Genomic DNA, 22,753 nt, shown 5'->3' with positions numbered 1-22,753 from the left:
CCGGAGACACATACACAAGTTTTGCTAGACTGAAAGCGTGTTCCCCTCCATTTAAACAAAGTTGGCTATTTGTAGTTCATGGGTCACAAATGTTTCATGGGAGAATGAACGAATTATGCCTCTGAAGAGCAGTTGAATATTTATTCTGACATAGCTTCCATGGGATAACCAACAACCTCATTTGAAGTAAATTCCTTAGTCCGTTCCAATAAGAATAATTATGTTGGAACTGTGCTCCCTGCTTCAAAGAGGGCAAAGCCATTTACTGCTGCAGAAAAGTCTCTGGGATAGATCAAACCTATTTGCATTGTGGGCTTTGATGCTGCTGAGTAAGCCAATGATATTTCAAGTTGGTGATGGCTTGGACATGGTTGGGTAGAGATCTGTGGAGTGCTTCTCCTTAAACAACTCAGTCATGACTGCAAAAACAGGATCAGTATCAGAGATGCAGAGTAGTAACTCGTCTTGACAGCTCTGAACTAATGAACATCTATCATCAGATTGTTCAAACATCTTTCACAATTGAATCTCTGACTTTAAAAGGAATTGTCATACAGTCAAGCATTTCAGTAGCATTTATCTGGAGCGATCTCCAGTGTTTATCTGTAGTTTAAATGTGAAAAAAAAAAAGAAAAGAAAAGAAAACACTAACGTTTCATGCAAGACTGCTTCTAGAACAAAATTAATATTGGTGGCAATTTGCAGGATGGTTCTCTCACGTACAGACTAGATTCGACTAATTTAATTCCTGTGCATTAATGGCTCAACGTACTGCAGAAGAAACATTCGAAATGCTGTGAATACAGTACGACGACACAATCTCCCTTAAAGAATGCCCACCAAGATTATTCTTGGCTCAATGACACATTTTTCTCTCCCCCATAAATCTAACACTTTTTTTTCTGTATTCATTCATTTTCATTTTTGGTGAATTCTAATTGGCTCCCACTGAGGCTTGGCAGCCACCAAACTGATCATATGCCAGTTTAATTGACTCCAGGGATAGTTAACAAATTGCTCACTATTTCGCTGTGCACTGAAGGGTAGCTGTGACTATTCTTTTTGCCTGTCATAACTGTTACGGCCATTATGACAGCCTTGCACATGATTTATTTAGTGGCATAATTTTCTGTGCTGGGAAAATAATACTGTTTCGCCATCTCCATCTCCTCCATCACCCAACAGACAATGAGATCAAAGACAAGACTCAAGCTTATACATGAAAAGCAATGATTGCTAGCCTGTCAATTTGTAGAGCAAATTGTGACTCAATTCCTTATAACACTGGACACCTACAATGATGTATTGCAATGGAATCATGTAATAATTCATTCCACTTTTCCAGAATGAGCTTTTCATCAGAAGGGGAAAAAAAAAAAAAACCTATCTAATAGACCTATTCATCAGGTGTTTAATGAATGAGTTTTAAACAACACAGCATCGTAGAAACACCTTTGAAACATTTTAATACACGCTTTGTTTCTTTAAAAAATAAATCCATTAGAGGAAAAAAAAACTGCACTTCATCATATTGTTTATAGACTACAAAGGTTTAACTTCCTGGTAATAATTTATGAAGCAACAAAATGAAAATATGCAAATTCTCAAGAAGCATTCAGCGTAAGAGGCTTTTCTTGTTTAGAAAATTTGTCTCTTTAATCCCTGCAACTCGATGCATTTCCACGGAACATGGAAGCCATCCTATGCTGTAGAGTAACACTGTGAGTTACAGCTCTGAGTGTGGGCAAATGCACAAACTGGAGAGACGGATGGGGGAGCAGCATGCAAACATCAGCAGAGCCCTGCCCCCTCAAATGAGTACATGCCATAGTCAGAGATAAGAAGATATTTCTTCTACTGACCTACAGGGATGAAAGAGTACTGTGACCACGACATTGTAAATGAGCCCAAAGTCAAATGACAGAAGGGGCATGGAATTGCTATACATTTTATAACCCGATCTGCTTTCCTGAAATGAGAGGTTGCAATTATAAAGTTAGAGTGTCATACAGGCAGCACAAAAGGATCCTTTCCTAAACCTCCTATAACCATTCATTCATTCCTTTGCCAGATCTTCTATCTACTCTACTCACTTGCCACAGTTCTACTGTTCCCTGGTTCGCTTTCTGCAGACCTGGCTGGACTGAGCCTTTGACGTGTAGCTAGAAGTCCCCAGTTCCGGAGCCAGTGGCTCCAATATTTGGTAACATTAGGGTCAGTGAAATGACTCCTAGAGTATCTGCAGTGTCTCTACTCCCCACACCAATAACACTTATAAAAACAACTTGGGCCAGCAGATGGTGTAGAGGTTAAGGAGGCTGGATCCCACATAGCCCACTCCGCAGTTCAAGTCCCAGACCTGGTAGCTTAAAAAATACACTGGGCACATGTGCATGTGTGTCCAAAATCCCAAGAGGAGAAAGGATTATGATGTGGCCATCCTCCATAGGGGATGATTGCTCTCTTCCTCTCTCTCTCTCACTCTCTCTGGCAAGTATGCAAGCCCAATAGCAAAACAAAACAACAAAAAACTTATTGAGCACCTACTATGTGCCTCCCAGTACATTCTGTTACCACTGAAGACCAACCAAATACTTTCTCTAGACACTCCCCACTGACAGCTGTCATGAAGGTTCTGGCTTCTTCAACCACTTGAGACATGGCATAAGCACCACACTGCAGAGACCAAGTGATACAACCCAGAAATGTGGGAAGCCAATTGCCCACCTGTTCTGTGTTTTCAAGAATTGGCCAAGGAAAGAGGCTTAAAGGAAAAGTAAATGGCAATCTGGATTCTAAAAGTCATGCTCCAGGTGGACCACTGGGACCTGCTTGTGAGATCTGGAAGGTGGACAGAAAGCGGCAGCTGTTTTGCTGTGGCCCACAATGTTGTGTGAGTGACTCTCCACATTGGCATGAAGCAGCATCAGGACCGCAATCAGCCCACCTTCTCAGTTCACGTCCGGGTTTTCTGACTCTGAGGTGAGGTGTATCTGTTTAGTTCCTTGATACAGAACCACAGGTTCTGTGGAACCATTCTCTTCAGAGGGCAGAGGCAGTAAGAATGGATGAAATTTTAGTCCATCCTCACGGGCCTCTAGCCTGCTCATGTTCTTCCTTCCAGACTGCCTTCCTAGGGAGTTTTCAGCACCAGCCTCAGATACAGATAGCTTTATGAAAACTGTGTAACCAGCCCCACAATAGCACAAACCAATTCAAATCCAGGTGACAGATCCCGTTGTATGGTTCTGGGTCTCTGGTCAGCCACACTAATCCACCTGAGGTAACCTTCAATAATGGGAAAGTGAGATGGGAGAGAGGATGCCACATGCATCTGTCCACTTTTCTCTTTGCCACATACTGCCCCGGGCATGAGGCTTCACTGTGGCCCAGCCAGGGAAGTGTGAGTGGACACACCGTGAGTGACCTCATGGGCATCTTCCTGCTCATCACGAGTGACAGCAAACACAGCTATCTATGCTTCCCTGAGCATTGATTCTCATTTTTCCTTTCTTCTCCTTTTTCCTTATCCTTGCTGCCTTGGGTTGAACCTACCGCAAAAGCATGAACCTTCCCTTACTTTAATTCTTTCCTTGGAACATTTTCCAAAGAAGACTGTGGTAAGAACATCAGAATAGGAAAATGGTTCTAGAAAGAAGACTTGAAAGACAGCATTGGGGGGCTGCATTACCCACTCATCTGACCTCCCTCCATTTAAGCCTTAGGCTGCTCTTTTTCCAGCTAAGATTTAATGCCACTCTCTTTTCATGTTCTCCGTATGTTTCACAAGTGAACTGGTCTATTCTCATGGCTTCAAAGATAATCCATATGATGATCATTCTAAAATCTCATCCCACACCCAGACATTTCTCTTGGGCTATCTACTTATGTATACAACCACCTTTGCACAGCAAATACTTCAAACTTTACATGTCTTGTCCTGAATTCATCTTCTTTTACCCACCACAGATCTTCCCATGGTATTCACTATCTCAGAAAAACTTGGCCTATTTATTTATAATATGCCAGAGAGCATATGTTCACCAGAGAGAGACAGAGAGAAAACAAGAAGCAGAGGGAGAAAGCACCCTCCAATGGGTGTGATCATGCCACAATCCCTTCTCCTCCTTTTTTTCTTCATCTTGTAGGACTTTCGGCCACATGTGCATACACACCTGGCATGATTTTCGAGCAGCCAGGTCCAGAATTCAAACCATGTGGAAAGCCATGTGGGATCAAGTTCCCTTAACCTCCAGGCCATGAGGTTGGCCCCTGGATTCATTTATGATTCCTCGTCACCTCCACTATCCACATTCATTTAGGCATCAAGCCCTAACAATTCTTCTCATAAATATATCCCAAAACATTATTTTCCTCCATCCTCACTGCTACTACCTGGATTAACCCTATCAACCTACCAACTATCCTTGCCTAAAATAATACCATAGGCCTCTGATTGCTTTTATTTATTTTTTCTTTCTTTCTTTTTTTTTTGCTATAGGACATGTACACTCACCAGAAAGACAGAGAGTGATAGAGAGACAGAAAGTGAGAAATCACCCCCATCATCCCCCCAGGGGGGATGGCCATGGAGCAATCTCTTCTCTTCTATTCTCCTCTCAGGATCTTGGGCATGCACACACACATGCCTGGCATGAATTTAAGCCACCAGGTCCGGGACTCAAACCATGGTCAACTACATGAGAGTCCAGCGACACAGTCATTATGCCATCTGCCAACCCCACCTTTACCTTTTCTAATCATTCTTCTCTCAAATCCTTTCTTCAATCCACAGCAATCTTTCTGAATTGAAAAATTTAATCATTATGAGTTTTTAGACACACCAGAGACATAGCCACTGCTATTAAAACAGAACTTGATCTCTTTAACAGGCCTAATAAAATCTTTCATGATCTGATCTCTGCTATGCTCACTAGCCATTGTCACTTCCACCTTCCATTAAAGCACTCATGAAATTCTTTCAGTACCTTGAGAGTAGCTTGCACTCTATCTCCTCTGGGCCTTTATATGGGAAGTTTACTTTACCAAAAGTACTTTTTTCAACTCTACTCTTCCCACATCCTTCAGGTCTCAAATTTGGCATCACTTCCTCACAAAAGTCCTCTTAAATTCCTTAGAGTAGAGGTGATATGATCCATAGCTCCTTGCTCTTTTAGTTCTGTAATACTTATCACACATTACTTTAATTGCTTGTTTAATTGTTATTTCCCCCACTAGACAGTCTAACTTCTCTGTCTCACTGCCGTATGCCTAAGGCAGGGTACAGGGCCCAGCACAGAAGAGTCACGCCATAAATATCTGATGAACAAATGACCATCATTTTAAAGAGACAGAATGGCTCCAAGACAGGGATAATTTCACCATGATATGATTAAATGTATTGGCATATCTAAATAAAGAACATATCTATCATCCAAGGAGCTGGTGAGTTTGGAAACAGAGAACAAGGTGAGTCACTGAGGTGAATGCTGGAGTGCCTATCCAAGCATATCCAGGGATGAGGGAGTATTAACTAATGGACTTCAGACATTGTGGTCCCATTAGTGAGAAGATCCTTTTTATGAAATGGATACATCCAGCTCTTTTAGCCGGATGCCATTAATGCTCCATTTTCTAATTCCATACTCATGTAGAAAATGTATAATTATTATTTGGCTTTCCTTGTAAGTATTAGGTTGATGGAAAAGTCATGATATATTTTGTCTGTTTTCCTTTACAGAAAATGTATGTGTCATGACTTTTCCAGCAACTCAATATGGCTGAAGAGGGGAAGAGATTGCAGATTCCAAATATTTCAGGTCTCTGTGACAATGATATCTCATGTGAATTAATGAATTACCTGCAGATTATGCTATGCACTGATTAGGAACTGACCTAGGTGGGGTCTTGTCCACAATTTTCTCTTTGGATACTTCAACTACTCTTACTTTACCTCTCAAGTGGCCATAGGTTATGAAAGCAAAGCTCTGAAAGTCCAGAACAGAGGAAGGATTTATGTGCAAGGACCCATGGCCAGGGCCATGTGGGACGTGGAACAACAAGGGACAACTTGCCCTGTAACTGCCAATTGTTTTCAGCCATTCGCGGATTCCTGACTAGTTCAGGATCCTTTGTCAGAGAACCATAACCGTAACACACAAGCAAGACCTTTGTGCAACATTTTGTTCTTTAGCTACACAGAGAGTGTTATCTTAGAATTTACTCACCAACTTGAATAATTTTTAAGTCACACTGACCAAAGAACACAGAAATGAAAGTACTTTTAAGTAGTTTTATAAAGAAGTGACCAGCAAAGGTCACTGGGAATATAGGCTCTTAGATCTGAATCTGCAGAGCAAGGTTTTAGGTACACTTAAAAACATAGCAATGGGAGTTCGGAACTAAAGTGGATGCTCTTTTCTTGTTGGTGGAATAAAAATGCAGCAGAAAACTCCTAGAGCCTTATTTTCACAGTCACTATATATGATAATAAATGCTTTGACAAGTAATATATGGATTAATAGGTTTCCATATATATTTGAGGAAAAGCCTGATGGTTTATCATTGCAATTTTTATAAAATAAGTGAAATTATCAATATCGATTTAGCAAAAATACTAATACAAGTAACCCAAGTAAAAATTATACAACTGATGCAGATACCTTGTAGAAATATACCTATCATACCGCACATACCCTCATCAACAGCATGTAAAAATGGCAACAATTAATGCCATTTATTGAGATTTCACAATAATTTCACAGAGGAAGTACAGGCAGTTTCTCATTTAGATCGTTGTCCTTTTAAACCAAAAAGGACATAAGATCATTGGAAGCAGTCTTGGAGCTGTGCTACTTACAAATTTTCCTGGGAATGGGTGTGAGTATATGGCCTTGTTTTTGTCCTTGTATCAGAGAAGGGGGTCCAGTTGAAATGAATGCAAAGTACAAGCATGTTTAGTATTAATTACACCTTTCCTTTTTTCAGTGACTCAAGCAGAACGTGAGTTTTCTTTAATTAAAATATGCATGAGAAATGCTAATGAAAATTTTCCTAAGATTATAACACCTGAAAACAAATTCAATCATACACTGAAAGGAGAGAGGAAGGAGTAAAGAAAGAAGAAACAAAAAAAGATTTAAGACCTTGGTTTAGCCTATATTCTGCTGTTACAGCAGCATACCACACACTGGGTAACTTCTAAAGAAAGAAATTGATTTCTCACAGTTCTGGAGGATGGAAAGTCTAAGAGCATGTCACTGGCGTATGGTGAGGGTCATCTGATGGAAAAAGGCAAGTGAGCACATGAGACAAAGAATATGAGTGTGTCATAGCTAACCTGCTTCTGAGATAATGACATTAATCCATTTATGAAGGCTCTGCCTTCAGGACCCATTCACTTCTTCTTATGCCTCATTCTCTCATACTGTTTCATTGACGGATACATGTAAATCAGAGCAGACCTAACTAAAAGGAAATGTTAAAATGACATTCATCAGGTTTTTTACATTTACCACACTGAAATTTGTACTTAGCATTTTGAGAGAAAACAGTAGAATCAAAATGTTTTACTTTTTAATAAAAACAGAAGTAGAAGGACCAGCAGTTGGAATAATAGCTATGTTACTGGACTTCCATGTAGTCAACCATGGTTCAAGTCCCGGATCCTGTGGCTTAAACTCACGCCGGGTACATGTGCGTGCATGCCCAAGATCCCGAGAGGAGAATGGAGGAGAAGGGATTGTGGCATGGCCATCCCCCTGGAGGGAGGGGGGGGTGATTTCTCACTTTCTGTCTCTGTCTTTTCTGGGGAGCGCATGTGCCCTATAGCAAAAACCTCTCCAAAAAAAGAGTAAAAACAGAAGTAGAGAGTATAAGAATCTAGGGACCAGCAGTTAGCGTAATAGCTATGTTGCTGGACTCCCATGTAGTCGACCACGGTTCGAGTCCTGGACCCGGTAGCTTAAAACTCACTCTGGGTGTGTGTGCATGCATGCCCAAGATCCCAAGAGGAGAATGGAGGAGAAGGGATTGTGGCATGGCCATCCTCCCTGGGGGGTGATTTCTCGCTTTCTGTCTTTCTGTCTGTCTCTGTCTTCCTGGCGAGCGCATATGCCCTATAGCAAAAACGTCTCCACAAAAAAAAAAAAAAAAAAAGGAGAGAGAGATTATAAGAATCTGAAAAAGCAAGCAAAATGTGTCAGCATTTAACCAATAAATGATGAATAGGAAGCTTGCTTTTTAAAAAATTTACTCAAAAGTCTATATGCTTGCTAGAGAGAGAATGAGAGAAAAGAAAAAAGCACCTCCCTCTGCCCCATACTTCAATCCCTTTTCCTCCATTTTTCCCTCCTTTGGGAATTTGGGTACACACATAGACCAGTGAGTTTCTCAAGCCACCAGGTCTGGGACTTGAACTATGCAGTCAGCCATGTGGAATCCAGTCACCTTACCACCAGACCATAAGCTGGTCCAGAAGTTCACTTTTTAAATGTAAATAGAGATGGAAACAAGATTGTAACACTTATTCATGTCTCATCTTTTGTACCTATTTTTTTGTTTTTTTTTTGGAGAGGCTTTTTGTTTGTTTGTTTTGCTATAGGACGCATGCGCTCGCCAGACAGACAGAGACAGAGAGATAGAAAGCGAGAAATCACCCCCCAGCAGGGATGGCCACACCGCTATCCCTTCTCCATTCTCCTCTCTAGATCTTGGGCACTCATGCACATGCTCCCGGCGTGAGTTTTAAGCCACTGGGTCCGGGATGCGAACCGTGGCCGACTACATGGGAGTCCAGCGACATAGCCATTACACTAACTGCTGGTCCCTTGTACCCTTTTTTTAACTTCCTGTCTTGGTTTATCTGTGCTGCCATAGAAAAATACCTCAGGGTGAGTAATTTATAACTAATATCAATTTCTTACAGTTCCAGAGGCCGAGAAGTCCAAGCTGGAGGCACTGGCAGTTTCGGTGTCTAGTGACAGCCCTGACTGTGCTTCCAAAATAGCACCTTGAACGCTGCATCCTCTGGAGGGGAGAAATGCTGTGTGCTTATGTGACAAAGGGGACAAAAGAGGCTATTTCCCTCTAGCCTTTTGATAAGGTGGATAATCTCTTCTAATCATAATTTAATCACCTCCTAATGATGCCCACCTCTTAATACCATCATATTGGTGATTATGTTTTGACATGTAAGTTTTGGAAGGAACGCAAACATTCAAATGGGAGTGCTTCCTGATTCTCCATCTTCATTAATACTTCAGACAAGACTTCAGGCACCTAATCTTTCCTTTAGTATACCAGACACCATTATGTAACCTCTCTGCCAAACGCATCTGCACACACCTGCCAACTCTGTCTGCTTGAACATCAAATAAGTGGCACCCACGAAAGACTTAAGGAATGCTAGAGATGAAAGGGACCATATGATCCAACTTTCATTTTGAAGGTTTAAAAAAAAAAAATGAGTGACAACTCAGAGTCACCATTGTCATGCAGGGCTTAGTGCCTGGCAGGGTAGAGATTGGGGGGCTCCTAGTGCTAGGTCCATCCCTTGAATTCTGAAAACGACAGCGGACCAGTGTCTTTTTGTTGGTTGGTTTATTTCCTATAGGGCACCTGTGTTCACCAGAGGCAGATAAGAGAAAAAGAAGGATAATGAGAAAGTACCCTCCAGGGAAGATGGTCACACCAGAATCTCTTCTCCCATTATTATTTTTTTTTGAGAGTTTTTTTGCTATAGGGTGCGTGTGCTCGCCAGAAAGACAGAGAGAGACAGAGAGACAGAAAGCAAGAAATCACCCCCAGGAGGAATAGCCATGCTACAATTCCTTCTTCTCCATTCTCTTCTTGGGATCTTGGGCACACACGTACATGCGCCTGGCATGAGTTTAAGCCACCAGGTCCAGGACTTGAACCGTAGTCAACTACATGGGAGTCTGGAAACATAGCCATTACACCAACTGCTGCTCCCCATCTCCCATTATCCTTGCAAGATTTGGGGCATCCTGCACAGATGCCTGACATGTCCAGGACTCAAACCATGTAGCCATCTATAGGGGATCCAGCCACCTTAACCTCCCTGTCACCTGCTGGCCCAGGACCACAGTCTTAATCCCTGTGCTTGGTATTGGCCTTTGTTACCCACTGGATGTATGCTCTAAGGCAAATTCAGGTAACTGGTAGGTTGATTTCCAAGCCTTTAAAGCAAGAGCTTAAGAGCCAGCTAGTGGCCTGATGGTTAAGACAACTAGAGCCCACACAGCTGACTGCAGAGTTTGAGTCCTGGACCCACTGGCTTGAGAATCATGCCAGGTGTGTGTGCATGTACACCCAAACTCCTGAAAAGAGGAAAAATAGAAAAGGGATTGTGGTGTGACCATCCCCCATGTTTGGGTGTTTCTCACTTTCTCTCCCCCTCTCTGTCCCTTTCAATGAGTACATATGCCCTTTGGCAGGTTAAAAAGTGAAAAAATAAAACAAGGAACCAGCACATGACATAATAGTTATATCACTGGACTCCCACATAGTTGAGCACATTCTGAGTCCTGAACCCGATAGCTTGAAACTCACAGCAGGCACATGTGCATTTGTGTCCAAAATCCCAGAAAGAGAATAGAGGAGACGGGATTGTGGTGTGGCCACCCTCTCGGGGGGTGATTTCTTGCTTTCTGTCTCTCTGTCTCTGTCTCTCCAGCGAGCACACATGCCTTATAGCAAAAATATTTTTTTGTTTAAAATTATTTAACTTTATTTATTCATTTATTTATTTCAATTTGACCAGAGAGGGAGAGAGAACAAGCTGCCAGGTCTGGGACTCAAACCATAGTCAGTCACATGGGAGCCCAGCACCCTTAGCCAGCAAGCCACCTGCCAGCCCCACAAAAATCTCTTTAAAAAACAAAACAAAACAATGAGCTGAACTTGATATTCTCTAAATTCACTTCTACTTCTACTTTAATCTGAAATGGTGGTAATCCCCTAGCTGAGAATAAATAGCTATTTCCTCCTATGTTTAGCTCCCTTATTATAAAGATACAATTGAATTTGTATAATAAAAAAAAATTCTGGCTTGCAGAGTTTTCACTATTGCTGGTTATCAGTGACTTACACGCCTTGCATGGCTCTGGCCACAGCCAGAGGCAGAGGTATACACAGCATTAAGGCTTTAACATTGTCATATTTTTGTTCTGAAAGGTTTTAGTAGTTTAAACTCTACCATCAGCATATTGAGATTTTACCTTCTGATAATATTCATCATTAGTTCCAATTTCTTTTTAGTTTTCATATTTATTCATGATAAAGAGCATGTGTATGTATGAGAGAGAGTTGGGGGGCGCCCTCCATAGGTCTTGTCACACCTATGATCCCCTTCTCTTGGCACTCCAGCTTGTCAGGGTCCTGGACGCCTGTGAAGGTACCCAGCATGTTCATGCCAGTCCAGGGACCCAAACCCACAGTAGCCATGTGCCTTCCAATTCAGCTTGCCATCAACTGTGCCACCACGTTGGGCCTCCATTTCAACACTGAGCATTTGCCATATGATATGCTAAACACTGAATAAAGATTATTGCACTTCATCCCTTCAAACCCCCTGGGGGTGGTTACTTACATGGTCTACATTTTACAGCTGAAGAAAAAAGCCCTAGAGGAATCAAATGGCATGCCCAAGTCCTCCCACATAGTAAGAAGACAAGCTAAGAAGCAAACACCACTCTGTCTGACTCTGGTAAGGCTCCGTATCTTTTTGTCAAAGCTGGGTATTATTGTTTTTTTCTATCTTTGCTACAGTGACAGGCAAAAAGAGATAGATTGTTGTAATTTTCATTCCTGGGTTTATTAATTAGTGTGAACCCATTTTCCTAGGCTCAGTAGCCATTTTGTTATATTGCTCTTTCTGAGTGAGTTGTCCCTCTCTGTTTTTACCTTCCTGCTACTGTTTGGAACAGCACAATAACTAAATATGAGAGCTGCAATATATTCATGATGCCTACGAAGAGTCCAGAAACCCAGGTTTGACACGGGTCTCACTAAAGTGTGAAATTCTGATTACTCTCTCCAGTCACATTTTCAGAACAGGCTTTCTTCATTCTCAGAAGCAACACACGCATGTGGAAGTAACCCACCTAGCTGGTAATTTTAACGAAACATGTTTTCCTTCAGTAACATTGACTATTTCATTTGGTGGTTTCCTCTTTTTTTTAATTAAGTTCCATCTTTTTTGCTCTTAACAAATCTTGACATTTTCCCTGCAAATTGTGGAAAGAAGAAGAAGGAGGAGGAGAAGGAGGAGGAGGAGAAGAAGAAGAAAATCGGGAAAGGAAGCAACAACTACTACCTCAGGCTAACCTTTACCTTTATGTCATCACTAAAGTTAACAGTGTTAAAGCACCCAAGGTCCAGCCTCAGTGGCCCAGTCAGTGTGTGCTGAACTGCAGTGCTAGAAACCGCATGGCCAGCCTGGGTCCAGATTTCCCGCACTGTCAACCTGAAACGTGCGGCCTACCTGTGTGCCTGTCCGAGATCCTGACAAGCCAAAGAGCTGGAAGAAGAGGAGAAGAGGACTGCTGTGTGACCTATTGAAGGTGTCCTCTGTCTCTGTCTCTCTCTCTCTCTCTCTCTCTCTCTCTCTTGCACAAACTCTCTATCAGGAATAAGATGAATAAACTTTTTAAAAACCGTTGTAGTACTCAAGCCCTAAGGACAGAGTACCGATGCATAATTTGTCTGGTAGTGATGACTGGGAGAGAAGATAGAAAGAGAAGGACTTATTTTTGTACTATGAACCAGTCCTTAGCTATGCAAAAAAAAAAACTATTTACCTTAGAGCAAGGTTCAATATGTGGTGTGGAAAGTTATATGTTGAGATGCTTAACTTAGAAGAAGAGGAGCCATGAGTTCATGGCAGACTCATGAAGCTTTGACGAAGTTCCTTGCGCTGGGTTCACAGGGCTCCATGGTATCAGGCTGACTCAATGTTCAATTGATTGAGGGTAGATCTCATCAGCACAAAGACTGGATGCAACAGAAGCTTGAAATCTGGAGAGCAATTAAGAGCCTCCTCCCTAATCAGTATTTTAAGTTCCAAATTTAGAATTAGGATAGAGGGTAAACCCTTTAGCTCCTTCAAGCATCTGCTTTGTTTTTTGCTTGTTTGTTTTTATCAATTAAAAGAGAAAAGAAATACTCTTCCTGAGATCTCATTGTTTGATCCCAATCCATAGGATGTGCATGCTAAGACATGCTGGTCCTTAATAATGAAGAGCTGTCCCTGGACTGTTGACCTTCACCCTCCTGCAGCTTACCAGCAGTCACAGTCAGCAGGGGCTGTGGGAAACTCAGCCAGAGGGAGCTAAACTGTTAACAGCATCTGTGCTGACAGTGATGGCTTCTCAGGTGGCAGCTCCTGTACTTGCTTCTTTTTTTTTTATTTTTTGGAAAGGTTTTTGCTCTAGGGAGCGTGCACTTGCCAGAAAGACAGAGAGAGATAGAGAGACAGAAAGCAAGAAATCACTCCCCAAAGGGGATGGCCAAGTCACAATCCCTTCTTCTCCATTCTCCTCTCGGGATCTTGGGCACATACGCACACGCGCCTGTCTTGCATTTTACCCACTGGGTCAGGGATTTGAACAGTGTTGACTCCATGGGAGTCCAGCAACATAGCCATTATGCCAGCTGCTGGTCCCCTTTTTCACTTGCTTCTAAGCTGGATTCACAAGGGCTGGGTGGCCAATAAAATATACACATGGGAGGTTGGTGTGCCAAGGTTCGCTCTGGGTTACAGACGGACTTGTGTCATGTGGAGAGCTTTAGATCATGGTGTAACTACTCTCAAGTCATATGAAAATTGGAGTTGAAGCTGCTTTCATCGAATTCCAAAGGAAATATCATTAATATGCAGCTGTGAGTAAAAGAATATGTAGTTAGTCTCTCTGAAAGGCTTTATAACAGAAAAAAAAAAAAAAGCCAATTAGGATGACCTTAAAGTAGTTGTAGAAAGCAATTCATCCTCATCATTAGCACCTCCAAACGAGAACGTACAAAAGACCCTGCTGCCAGGATGCATGCCGCCAAAAGAGCAGAAATCATTCTCATCTCATTGGCTTTACTGGCAAGCCAGGGAAGGAATCGTTGTTTACCACATGCCACCGGGGTCTGGAGGCCCTGGTGCTTTTGCTAATTCTCAACAAGACCTCAGGGAGCCACACAGCTGCCCAGGGACCCAAAGATGGAACAGTGAAAGCCCCACTCAGCCCTGGCTCTACAGTTGACCTGAATAAATCCAGAGAACCACTTCCTTTTCCCTAAGGGGATAAAGGGAGATCTGCTCAGACTAGCTCAATAGTATAGTCCACAGACATAATGTTTTATTGAGGACTTTGAACACAAGAGGGCAGGGATACCCATATTCTTTCTTTTCCAGCTATGACATAATTGGGATTCTAAAAAGAGATTAATGTAATAAATGGATCCATAGGCCAATCCATTCAAATCCTCTCCAAAAAATAAAAAAGGCTACTATGTCCTAGATCAATTTTACGCAGCAAATAATTTATCAGAAAACATTATTTCATAAAGCATAATCAATTTTTCATTATCAGTTATCTTTTGTAAGCAAAATCTACTTCATATTTTAAAACAAATCAAAACATTTTTTTCTTCAGAAGACATAACTATTATAGGTTTAGATAAATTGTTCTGTAATTGTTTGGAAAGTATAAATATAGCTGAGTTTAACTAGAGTAATCTTTATCCAAAATTATATCAACTATGAATGCTGTGACTAAATTCTAATTACTGAGAAAAGATAATTACATGCAAAACAAATAGAGCTAATCGAAATCATTAGCAGAACTTGCTAATCAATCACTCAAATCCTATTTGGCCCTCCAGAAGTCTAAGGGTGTGCAGAGCAGGGGGGATGGGCATTAATTAAATAGACATCTCTGAGAATCCGAGAGATTGGCAAAGGGGTGCCAATTTCCATGAATAATATTTGTAAAAGTAAAACTGGAGATAATGATATCAGTTGCTAGCATGCTAGTTCCGAGACTATCAAGAGCCAAGCCAGCCATTTCCTGAAGGTTCTGTAAGAAGCTTCTAGCAAAGTTTTTCTATTTACAGCTACCTGATTGCCACCACACCAACCAAGTGGCTGAGACAGGGAAATCTGATCTAAAATACTTTTGTTCTATTTCCTTTACTCTGAGGAAGTGGTTTTAGTCTTCAACATCAGCTCCTCAGCTAGTCTCCCTATTGACCCTTTCCCCGTCAACCTGAGTTAGCCCGTCACCACAGGGAGAAACCTCAGCTCCAGATGCAGTGAGTTGCATTTTCAGCACTTGAACTTAACCCCCTTTTTGTTGTTTCTTCTAAAATGATGTGCTCGGAAAAGAACACACAGACACAACCTTTCAAAGGCGTAAACAAGAAGAAGCAAGGCACAAGGGAGGTAAATTGTGATAAACAACAGGAGGAGCAGAAAGCTTCTCCAATAAATATCAGAAATCATAATACCCACACATACAAAATTTTATCAGGAATGAAGAGAAGCATCTGGGCTTTTCTAGGCTCCAGACAGGTAAAAAGTAAAAAGATGATTATAGGGCCAGCCCCCTAGCTGAGTGGTTAAGGGAGCCTGATCACTCATGACCAATCATGTGGTTCAAATGCCCGCCCTGGAGACTTAAAAAGCACTCCAAGTGCATCTGTGTGCATACCCAAAATCCTGAAAGGAAAGAGAAATAGAGAAGTGTTGTTGCATGATCATGCCCCACTGGGAGGGTGTTTTCCTCCTCTCCCTCTCTCTTTGGCAAGTTTGTACACTCTCTGTCAATCAAAAGGCAAATAAATAAATAAATGATTCAGTCTTTAAGACAATACGAAAATATACAGATTTCAACAAAACACCGCTCTGGTACACCAAGAACCAGGAAGATCTCCAATGAATGTCGAAAGATAATCAACCGATAACGATACCATGTGGTAGAGATGCTGGAATTATCCAACAAATATTTTAAAGCAGCCATGATAGAAATGCTTCGAAACGTGATTATGAACACACTTGAAACAAATGAAAAGAAAGAAAGCCTAAGCAAGAAAAATAGAATGGCCCAACAAAGAACTAGAAAACATAAAGAACCAAACTAGCAGAATGGAAATGACCACGGAAAGAATTAGAGAACTAGAAGACAGAGCAACGGGAACTTCCCAGTCTAAACAACAAGAGAAGAAAATGAAGAAAGACTGCAGCACTGCAGGACCACGGTCATACCTCAGAGATATTACAGGGTTAGTTCCTGACTGCCACAACAAAGTGAATACAGCATTAACGTGAGACACGCAACTTTTTTTGGTTTCCTAGTGTGTATGAGTCATGTTTAACTGAGACAGCAGGTGGCATCGTGATTAAGGCATCGAATCCCCACATGGTTGGTCATGTTTTAAGCCTGAGACTTTAAATTCACACTAGGGAGACCAGCAGGTGGTGTGGTGGTTAAGGCGCTGGATACTCCCACATGGCCGACTACAGTTTGAGTCCTGGACCTGGTGGCTTCCTTTCTCACTTTCCCCCTCTCTCTCCCCATGTCTCTCTCTGGTCAAATTAAAATAAATGAAGGAATAAATTTAAAAAATAAATAAAAACTCATTTTTAAAAAAATTCACACTAGGTGCATATGCATTCATACCCAAAATTCCAGGAGGAGAACGAATTGCTGCGTGGCCATCCCCCTGAGGGTGTGATATCTCACTTTTTTTCTCTTTGTCTCTCTCCAGCAAGCTTACACATCCTATAGCAAAAATCTAAAATCAATTTTCTTTTTTGGAGAGGTTTTTGCTATAGGGCTCATACACTCGCCAGAAAGACAGAGAAAGACAGAGAGACAGAAAGCCAGAAATCACCCCCTGGGAGGATAGCCACGCCATGCCATCTCCTCCATTCTCTTCTCTGGATCTTGGGCACGCACACACACCTGAAGAGAGTTTAAGCCACCAGGTCTGCAGCTCAAACCTCAGTCGACTACATGGGAGTCCAGCGACATAGCCATTGTACCAACTGCTGGTCCCTCTAAAATCAAATTTTAAAAGTTATGTCTAGCTATACTGCAGTCTACTAAGTGTACAATAGCATTATGGTTTTTTTTTTAAAAAAGAAAGTCTACACTTTAATTTGAAAATATTCTTTATTGCTAAAAAATTGTAACCATCATCTGCAACTCACACTCTTTTTGGTCAATGGAGGGTCTTGCCTGGATGTTAATGGCTACTGACCGATCAGAGTGGCAGCTGCTGAAGGTTGGAGAGGCTGTAGCAAATTCAGAAAGATAGGAATAAAGTTTGCTGCATTGACTGATTCTTCCTCTCATAAAAAATTTCACTGTCGCATGCAATAGTGTTTGACGATGGCAGTTTACTTATGGCACTTCCATAATGTCAGTCCTCTCAAATCCTACTGCTGCTTTATCAACGAGCTTTGTGTAATATTCTAAATCCTTTGTTGTCATTTCAACAATGTTCACAGCATTTTCACCAGGAGTAGATTCAGCCTCAAGAAAATACTTCCTTTGCTCATCCATAAGCAGCAGCTCCTTGCCCATTAGTTTTATCACAAGATTGCACCAATTCAGACACATCTTCAGGCTCCACTTTTAATTCTAGTTCTCCTGTTACTTTCACCACAACTGCATTTACTTTGTCCACTGAAGTCTTGAACCCCTTGAAGTCATCCAAAAAGGATGAAATCAACTTCCAAATTTCTGTCAATATTGCTATTTTGATCTTCTTCTAAGAATCATAAATGTTCTTAATGGCATTTAAAATGGTGAATCCTTTCCAGAAGATTTTTCAATTTACTTTGCCTAGATCCATCAGAGGAGCCACTATCGATGGCAGCTATAACCTTATAAAATGTAAAATAATAAGACTGAAAAGTGTACATTTCTCCTTAATCCATGGGCTGCAGAATGGATGTGGCATTTGCAGGCACCAAAACGACATGAATCTCCCTGTACATCTCCATCAGATCTCTAAGGTGACCAGGTGCTTTGTCAATGAGCGTGTGTGTGTGTGTGTGTGTGTGTGTGTGTGTTTTAGAGATTTTTGCTATAGGGAGTGTGTGCTTATCAGAGAGGCAGAAACAGAAAGCAAGAAATCATCCCCCAGGGGAGATGGTCATATCAATCCCTTCTCCTCTGCTCTTCTCTGGGGACTTTGGGCACACACACACGCACACATGCACACACACCGGGCATGAATCTCAAGCTACCAGGTCTTGGACTCAAACCACAAATGACCATGTGGGAGTCCAGCACCTCAACCACTATACCACTTGCTGGCCCAAGCCATCATATATATCCACATACTACATATATATATATTTAGAGAGGTTTTTCCTATAGGGCATGTGTGCTCGCCTGAAAGACAGAGACAGACAGAAAGTGAGAAATCAACCTCCAGGGCGGGATGACCATACTGCAATCCCTTCTCCTCCATTCTCCTCTTGGAATCTTAGGCACACATGTGCACGGTCCTAGTGTGAGTTTAAGCCACCCAGTCTAGGACTCGAACCGCAGCCAACTATGTGGGAATCCAGCAACGTAACTATTACACCACCTGCTGGTCCCGAGCCATCATATTTTAAAAGGGATCTGTTTTTCTGAGTGGTAAGTCTCATCAGTAGGCCTAAAATATTCAGTAAATAAAGCTATAAACAAATGTGCTGTTGGGACCAGCAGTTGGCGTAATGGCTATGTCGCTGGACTCCCATGTAGTCGACCGCGGTTCGAGTCCCGGACCCGGTGGCTTAAACTCACGCCGGGCGTGTGTGCGTGTGTGCCCAAGATCCCGAGAGGAGAATGGAGGAGAAGGGATTGCAGGGTGGCCATCCCCCCTGGGGGGTGATTTCCTGCTTTCTGTCTCTCTCTGTCTGTCTGGTGAGCGTACGCGCCCTATAGCAAAAACCTCTCAAAAAAAAAAAAAAAAAAACAAATGTGCTGTGATCCAGGCTGCGTCATTTCACTTAGAGAGCCCAGGCAAAGTAGATTTACATTATTATTAAGCGCCACAGAATTTTCAGAATGGTAAAGGAGCACTGACTTCAACTTAAAGCCACCAGCTATATTAGCCCTTAACAAGAAAATTAGCCTGTCCTTTGATCCAGGCACTGGTTTCTCCTAGCTATCGAAGTCTCGGACAGCATCTTTTTCCACTAGAAAGCGATTCTGTCTACATTGAAAGTCTGTTGTTTCAAGCAGTCACCTCATCAGTGACCTTCACCAATCTCCTAGATAACTCGCTACAGCCTCTATATCAGCCCTTGCTGCTTTGTCTTGCACTGTTATGTTATGAAGAAGGTTTCTTTCCTCAAATCTCATGAACGAACCTCTGCTAACTTTGAACTCTTGTTCTGCAGTTTTCTCACCTCTCTCAGCTCGCATGGAATTGAAGAGAGTCAGGGTCTTGATCCGAGTTGGGTTGTGGCATAAGGGAATATTGTAGCTGCTTTGACCTTCTATCCAGATCACTAAAACTTTCTCCATATCAGCAGCAAGGCTGCCTCACTTTCTTAGCATGTGTGTGTTCACTAGCATGGCACTTCTAATTTCCTTTAAGAACTTTTCCTGGGACCAGTAGATGACATAATGGTTAGGTCACAGGACTCCCACATAGTTTATCAGTTTGAGTCCCAGACCCAGTGACTGAAACTCACCCCGAGTGCATGTGTGTACGTACCCAAGAACCTGAGAGGAGAATGGAAAAGAAGGGATTGTGGTATGGCCAGCCCCCCTGGAGGTGATTTATTTATTTCTCTCTCTTTCTTTCTTTCTTTCTTTCTTTCTTTCTCTCTCTCTCTTTCTCTCTTTCTCTCTTTCTTTCTCTCTCTCTTTCTCTCTCTCTCTCTCTCTCTCCCCCTTTCTCTCTCCCTTTCTCTCTTCCTTTTTCTTTCTTTCTTTCTTTCTTTCTTTCTTTCTTTCTTTCTTTCTTTCTCTCTCTCTCTCTCTGTCTCTCCAGCAAGCACACACAACTTATAGCAAAAAATCTCTCTTAAAAGAGAAAAAAAATTTTTTTTCCTTTGTATTCCCAGTTCAGTTAACTCTTTGGCACCAGAGGCCCAACTTCTGGGTTATCTGGGCCCTTGACATGCCTTCCTCACTGAATTTAATCACTCCTAACTTTTGATTGAAAGTGAGAGAGATGCAATTCTTCCTTTTGCTTGGACACTTAGAAGCCACTGTACAGTTATTAATACTAATTTCAATACTGGCCTAATATCAATACTGTTTAATACTGTTGTGCGTCAGGGAGTAGGGAGGCCTGAGGAGAGGGACAGAGATGGGGGCTGGTCAGTGGAGCCGCTGGAACACGTACGGTATTTAGTGACTAAGTTTGCTGTCTTACAAGAGTGTGTTAGTGGTGCCCCAAAACAAGTGCAATAGCAACATCAAAGCTCATGGACCACAGGTCACCATAACAGATATAATAATAATGGTAAAGTTAGAGATGTTTCAAGAATTACCGGAATGTGACACAAAGGCATGAAGTGAGCCCACATTGTTGGAAAAATGGTTCCAGTAGACTTGCTCAGCACAGGGCGGCCACAAACCTCTAATCTATAAAGCACACAATGTCTCCAAAGCAAAACCAAGTACAATAAAATGAGACACAACTATGTAAGAAAACATCTCCTATTCATGTTTTCAGAATCTCCAAAGGAGAAAGAGAGAAGGCAGGTCTAATAAAGTACTTAAAGAAATAATGCCTGAGGGCCAGCAGGTGGCATGGTAGTTATGACGCTGGACTTCCACGTGGCCAACCGCAGTTCGAGTCCGGGACATGGTGGCTTGCCTTCTCATTTTCCCTTTCTCTCTCTTTCTGGCTCTCTCGAGTGAGCATGTGTACCCTGTCACAAATTAAATAATGATGATGATAAATAAAATTAAATAAATAATCCTTTAAAAAAAAAAAAAGGTGAGAGAGAGAATGCCTGAAAACCTGCCAAACTGATAAGAGACATAAACCTAGAAATGCAAGAAGCTGGATAAACTCAAAGAAACCCATGCCAAAACATAAAATTAAACCCTTGAAAACTAAAGACAAAGAAAAAAAAAAACAATTTCTGAGAGGCTTTTGCCTTAGGGCACTTGTACTTGCTAGGGACAGAGAGAGAAAGACAGGGACAGTGAGAGGGAAAGTAAGAAACCAATCCCTTCTCCTTCATTCTCCTCCTGGGATTTTGGACACACATGCACATGTGTCCAGTGTGGGTTTCAAGCCACTGAGTTGGGGACTCAAACTGTGGTCGGCCTCGTGGGAGTCCAGCGATGTAACCACTATGTCATCTGCTAGCCCCTAAAGAAAAAAATTTTAAAAAGTCAAGAAAAATAATACTTTATCTATGCTGGAAAAATAAGTCAAATGACAACAGATTTCTCATCAGATACCACAAAATTCTGACAGAAAAGATACAGCATTTTTCAAGTGCTGAAAGAATTACTAACTCAGATTTTATATCCAGTGAAACTATACTTCACGAATAAAAAGGATTCCAAAAAGTTCTCAGATTTAAGAAACTGGGGCAGCAGGTAGCACAGAGGTTAAGGCACTGGATTCCCACACAGTCGACCGTGGTTCAAGCTCCAGACTTGTAGACTTGAAACTCACACTGGGTGCATGTGCACGCATGCCCAGAATTCTGAGAGGAGAATGGAGAAGGATTGTGGTGTAGCCATCTACCCCTGGGGGTGATGTTTTGCTTCCTGTCTCTCTGGCAAATGCATGCACCTTATAGCAAAACTCTCTCTCAAAAAAGAAAAAGAAAAAGAAAAAGAAAAATTGTCACCAGCATGTCTATTCTAAAAGGATGAATAGAATAAATTCTCTAAATAGAAATAATAAAAGAAGAAAACTTAGAATTCCAGTAAGGGAGAAAGAACATAGTAAGTTGGGCCAGCAGGTGGCGTGGTGGTTGCGGCACTGGACTCGCACATGACTGATCACATTTGAGTCCCAGCTGTGAGAGTTTGCTTTCTTACTTTCCTCTCTCCCTCTAGTGATCAAGTTGATAAATAATAATAATGATAAACTAAATTTAAAATTCTTAAAAGAACATAGTAAGCAAAAATGTAGGTATATATACTAAGTTTCTTATATTTCCTTGAGTTTTCCAAATTACGTTTCAATGGTTTTAGCAAAAAATCGTAACATTGTTTGATGTGGTTCTAAATGTGTGTAGAGGAAACATTTAAAACATTATAGTGGATCCTCACTGCTCACAGATTCTCTATTTGTGAGTTATTTTCACCGAAAGTTATTTGTAACTTTTAAATCAATATTTGCAACACTTTCATAGCCGTTAATGGGCATGTGCAGAATGGCAAAGTTTGAGTCTTCCAACACATTTCAAGCTGAGGTTGAACAAGGCTGACACCTTCTGTTTCAGCATTTCTACTGTAAACAAGTGTCTTTCTTGTGCTCTGTGTAGTGCCACGCGTTTTGTGTTGGTGTTGGGGCGTGAATTTGCTGTTCAAAATGACCTCCAAGTGCAGCACTGCAGTGCTGTCCAGTGCTCCTGAGCAAGAAGGCTGTGGTGTGGCTTATGAAGAAAAAGGTACATTAAATAAGCTTATTCAGGCATGATGATAGAGCTAGTGGGCACCAACTCAAAGTTAAAGAGTCAAAAATTAAATAAGGCGTTTTTTTAAATGGAAACACCCATAAAACAAGGTTACGTGTTGATTAGTCGACAAAAATGTAA

General features: G+C 41.6%; 2 pseudogenes; one reads left to right on the top strand and one right to left on the bottom strand.

The window, feature by feature from the left end:
- The window catches only part of LOC102501153 (eukaryotic translation initiation factor 3 subunit H pseudogene), a 6,866-nt pseudogene extending 6,575 nt beyond the window's left edge, over nucleotides 1–291 (top strand).
- Nucleotides 292–345: 54 nt separating this feature from the next.
- The window catches only part of LOC102500740 (tigger transposable element-derived protein 1-like), a 37,550-nt pseudogene continuing 15,142 nt past the window's right edge, over nucleotides 346–22,753 (bottom strand).

Source organism: Tupaia chinensis, unplaced genomic scaffold (genome assembly GCF_000334495.1).
Source record: "Tupaia chinensis unplaced genomic scaffold, TupChi_1.0 Scaffold000001_1, whole genome shotgun sequence".
Lineage (NCBI taxonomy): Eukaryota > Metazoa > Chordata > Mammalia > Scandentia > Tupaiidae > Tupaia > Tupaia belangeri.
The sequence above is the reverse complement of the archived record's forward strand: the minus strand, read 5'-3'. Positions and strand labels throughout refer to the sequence as shown.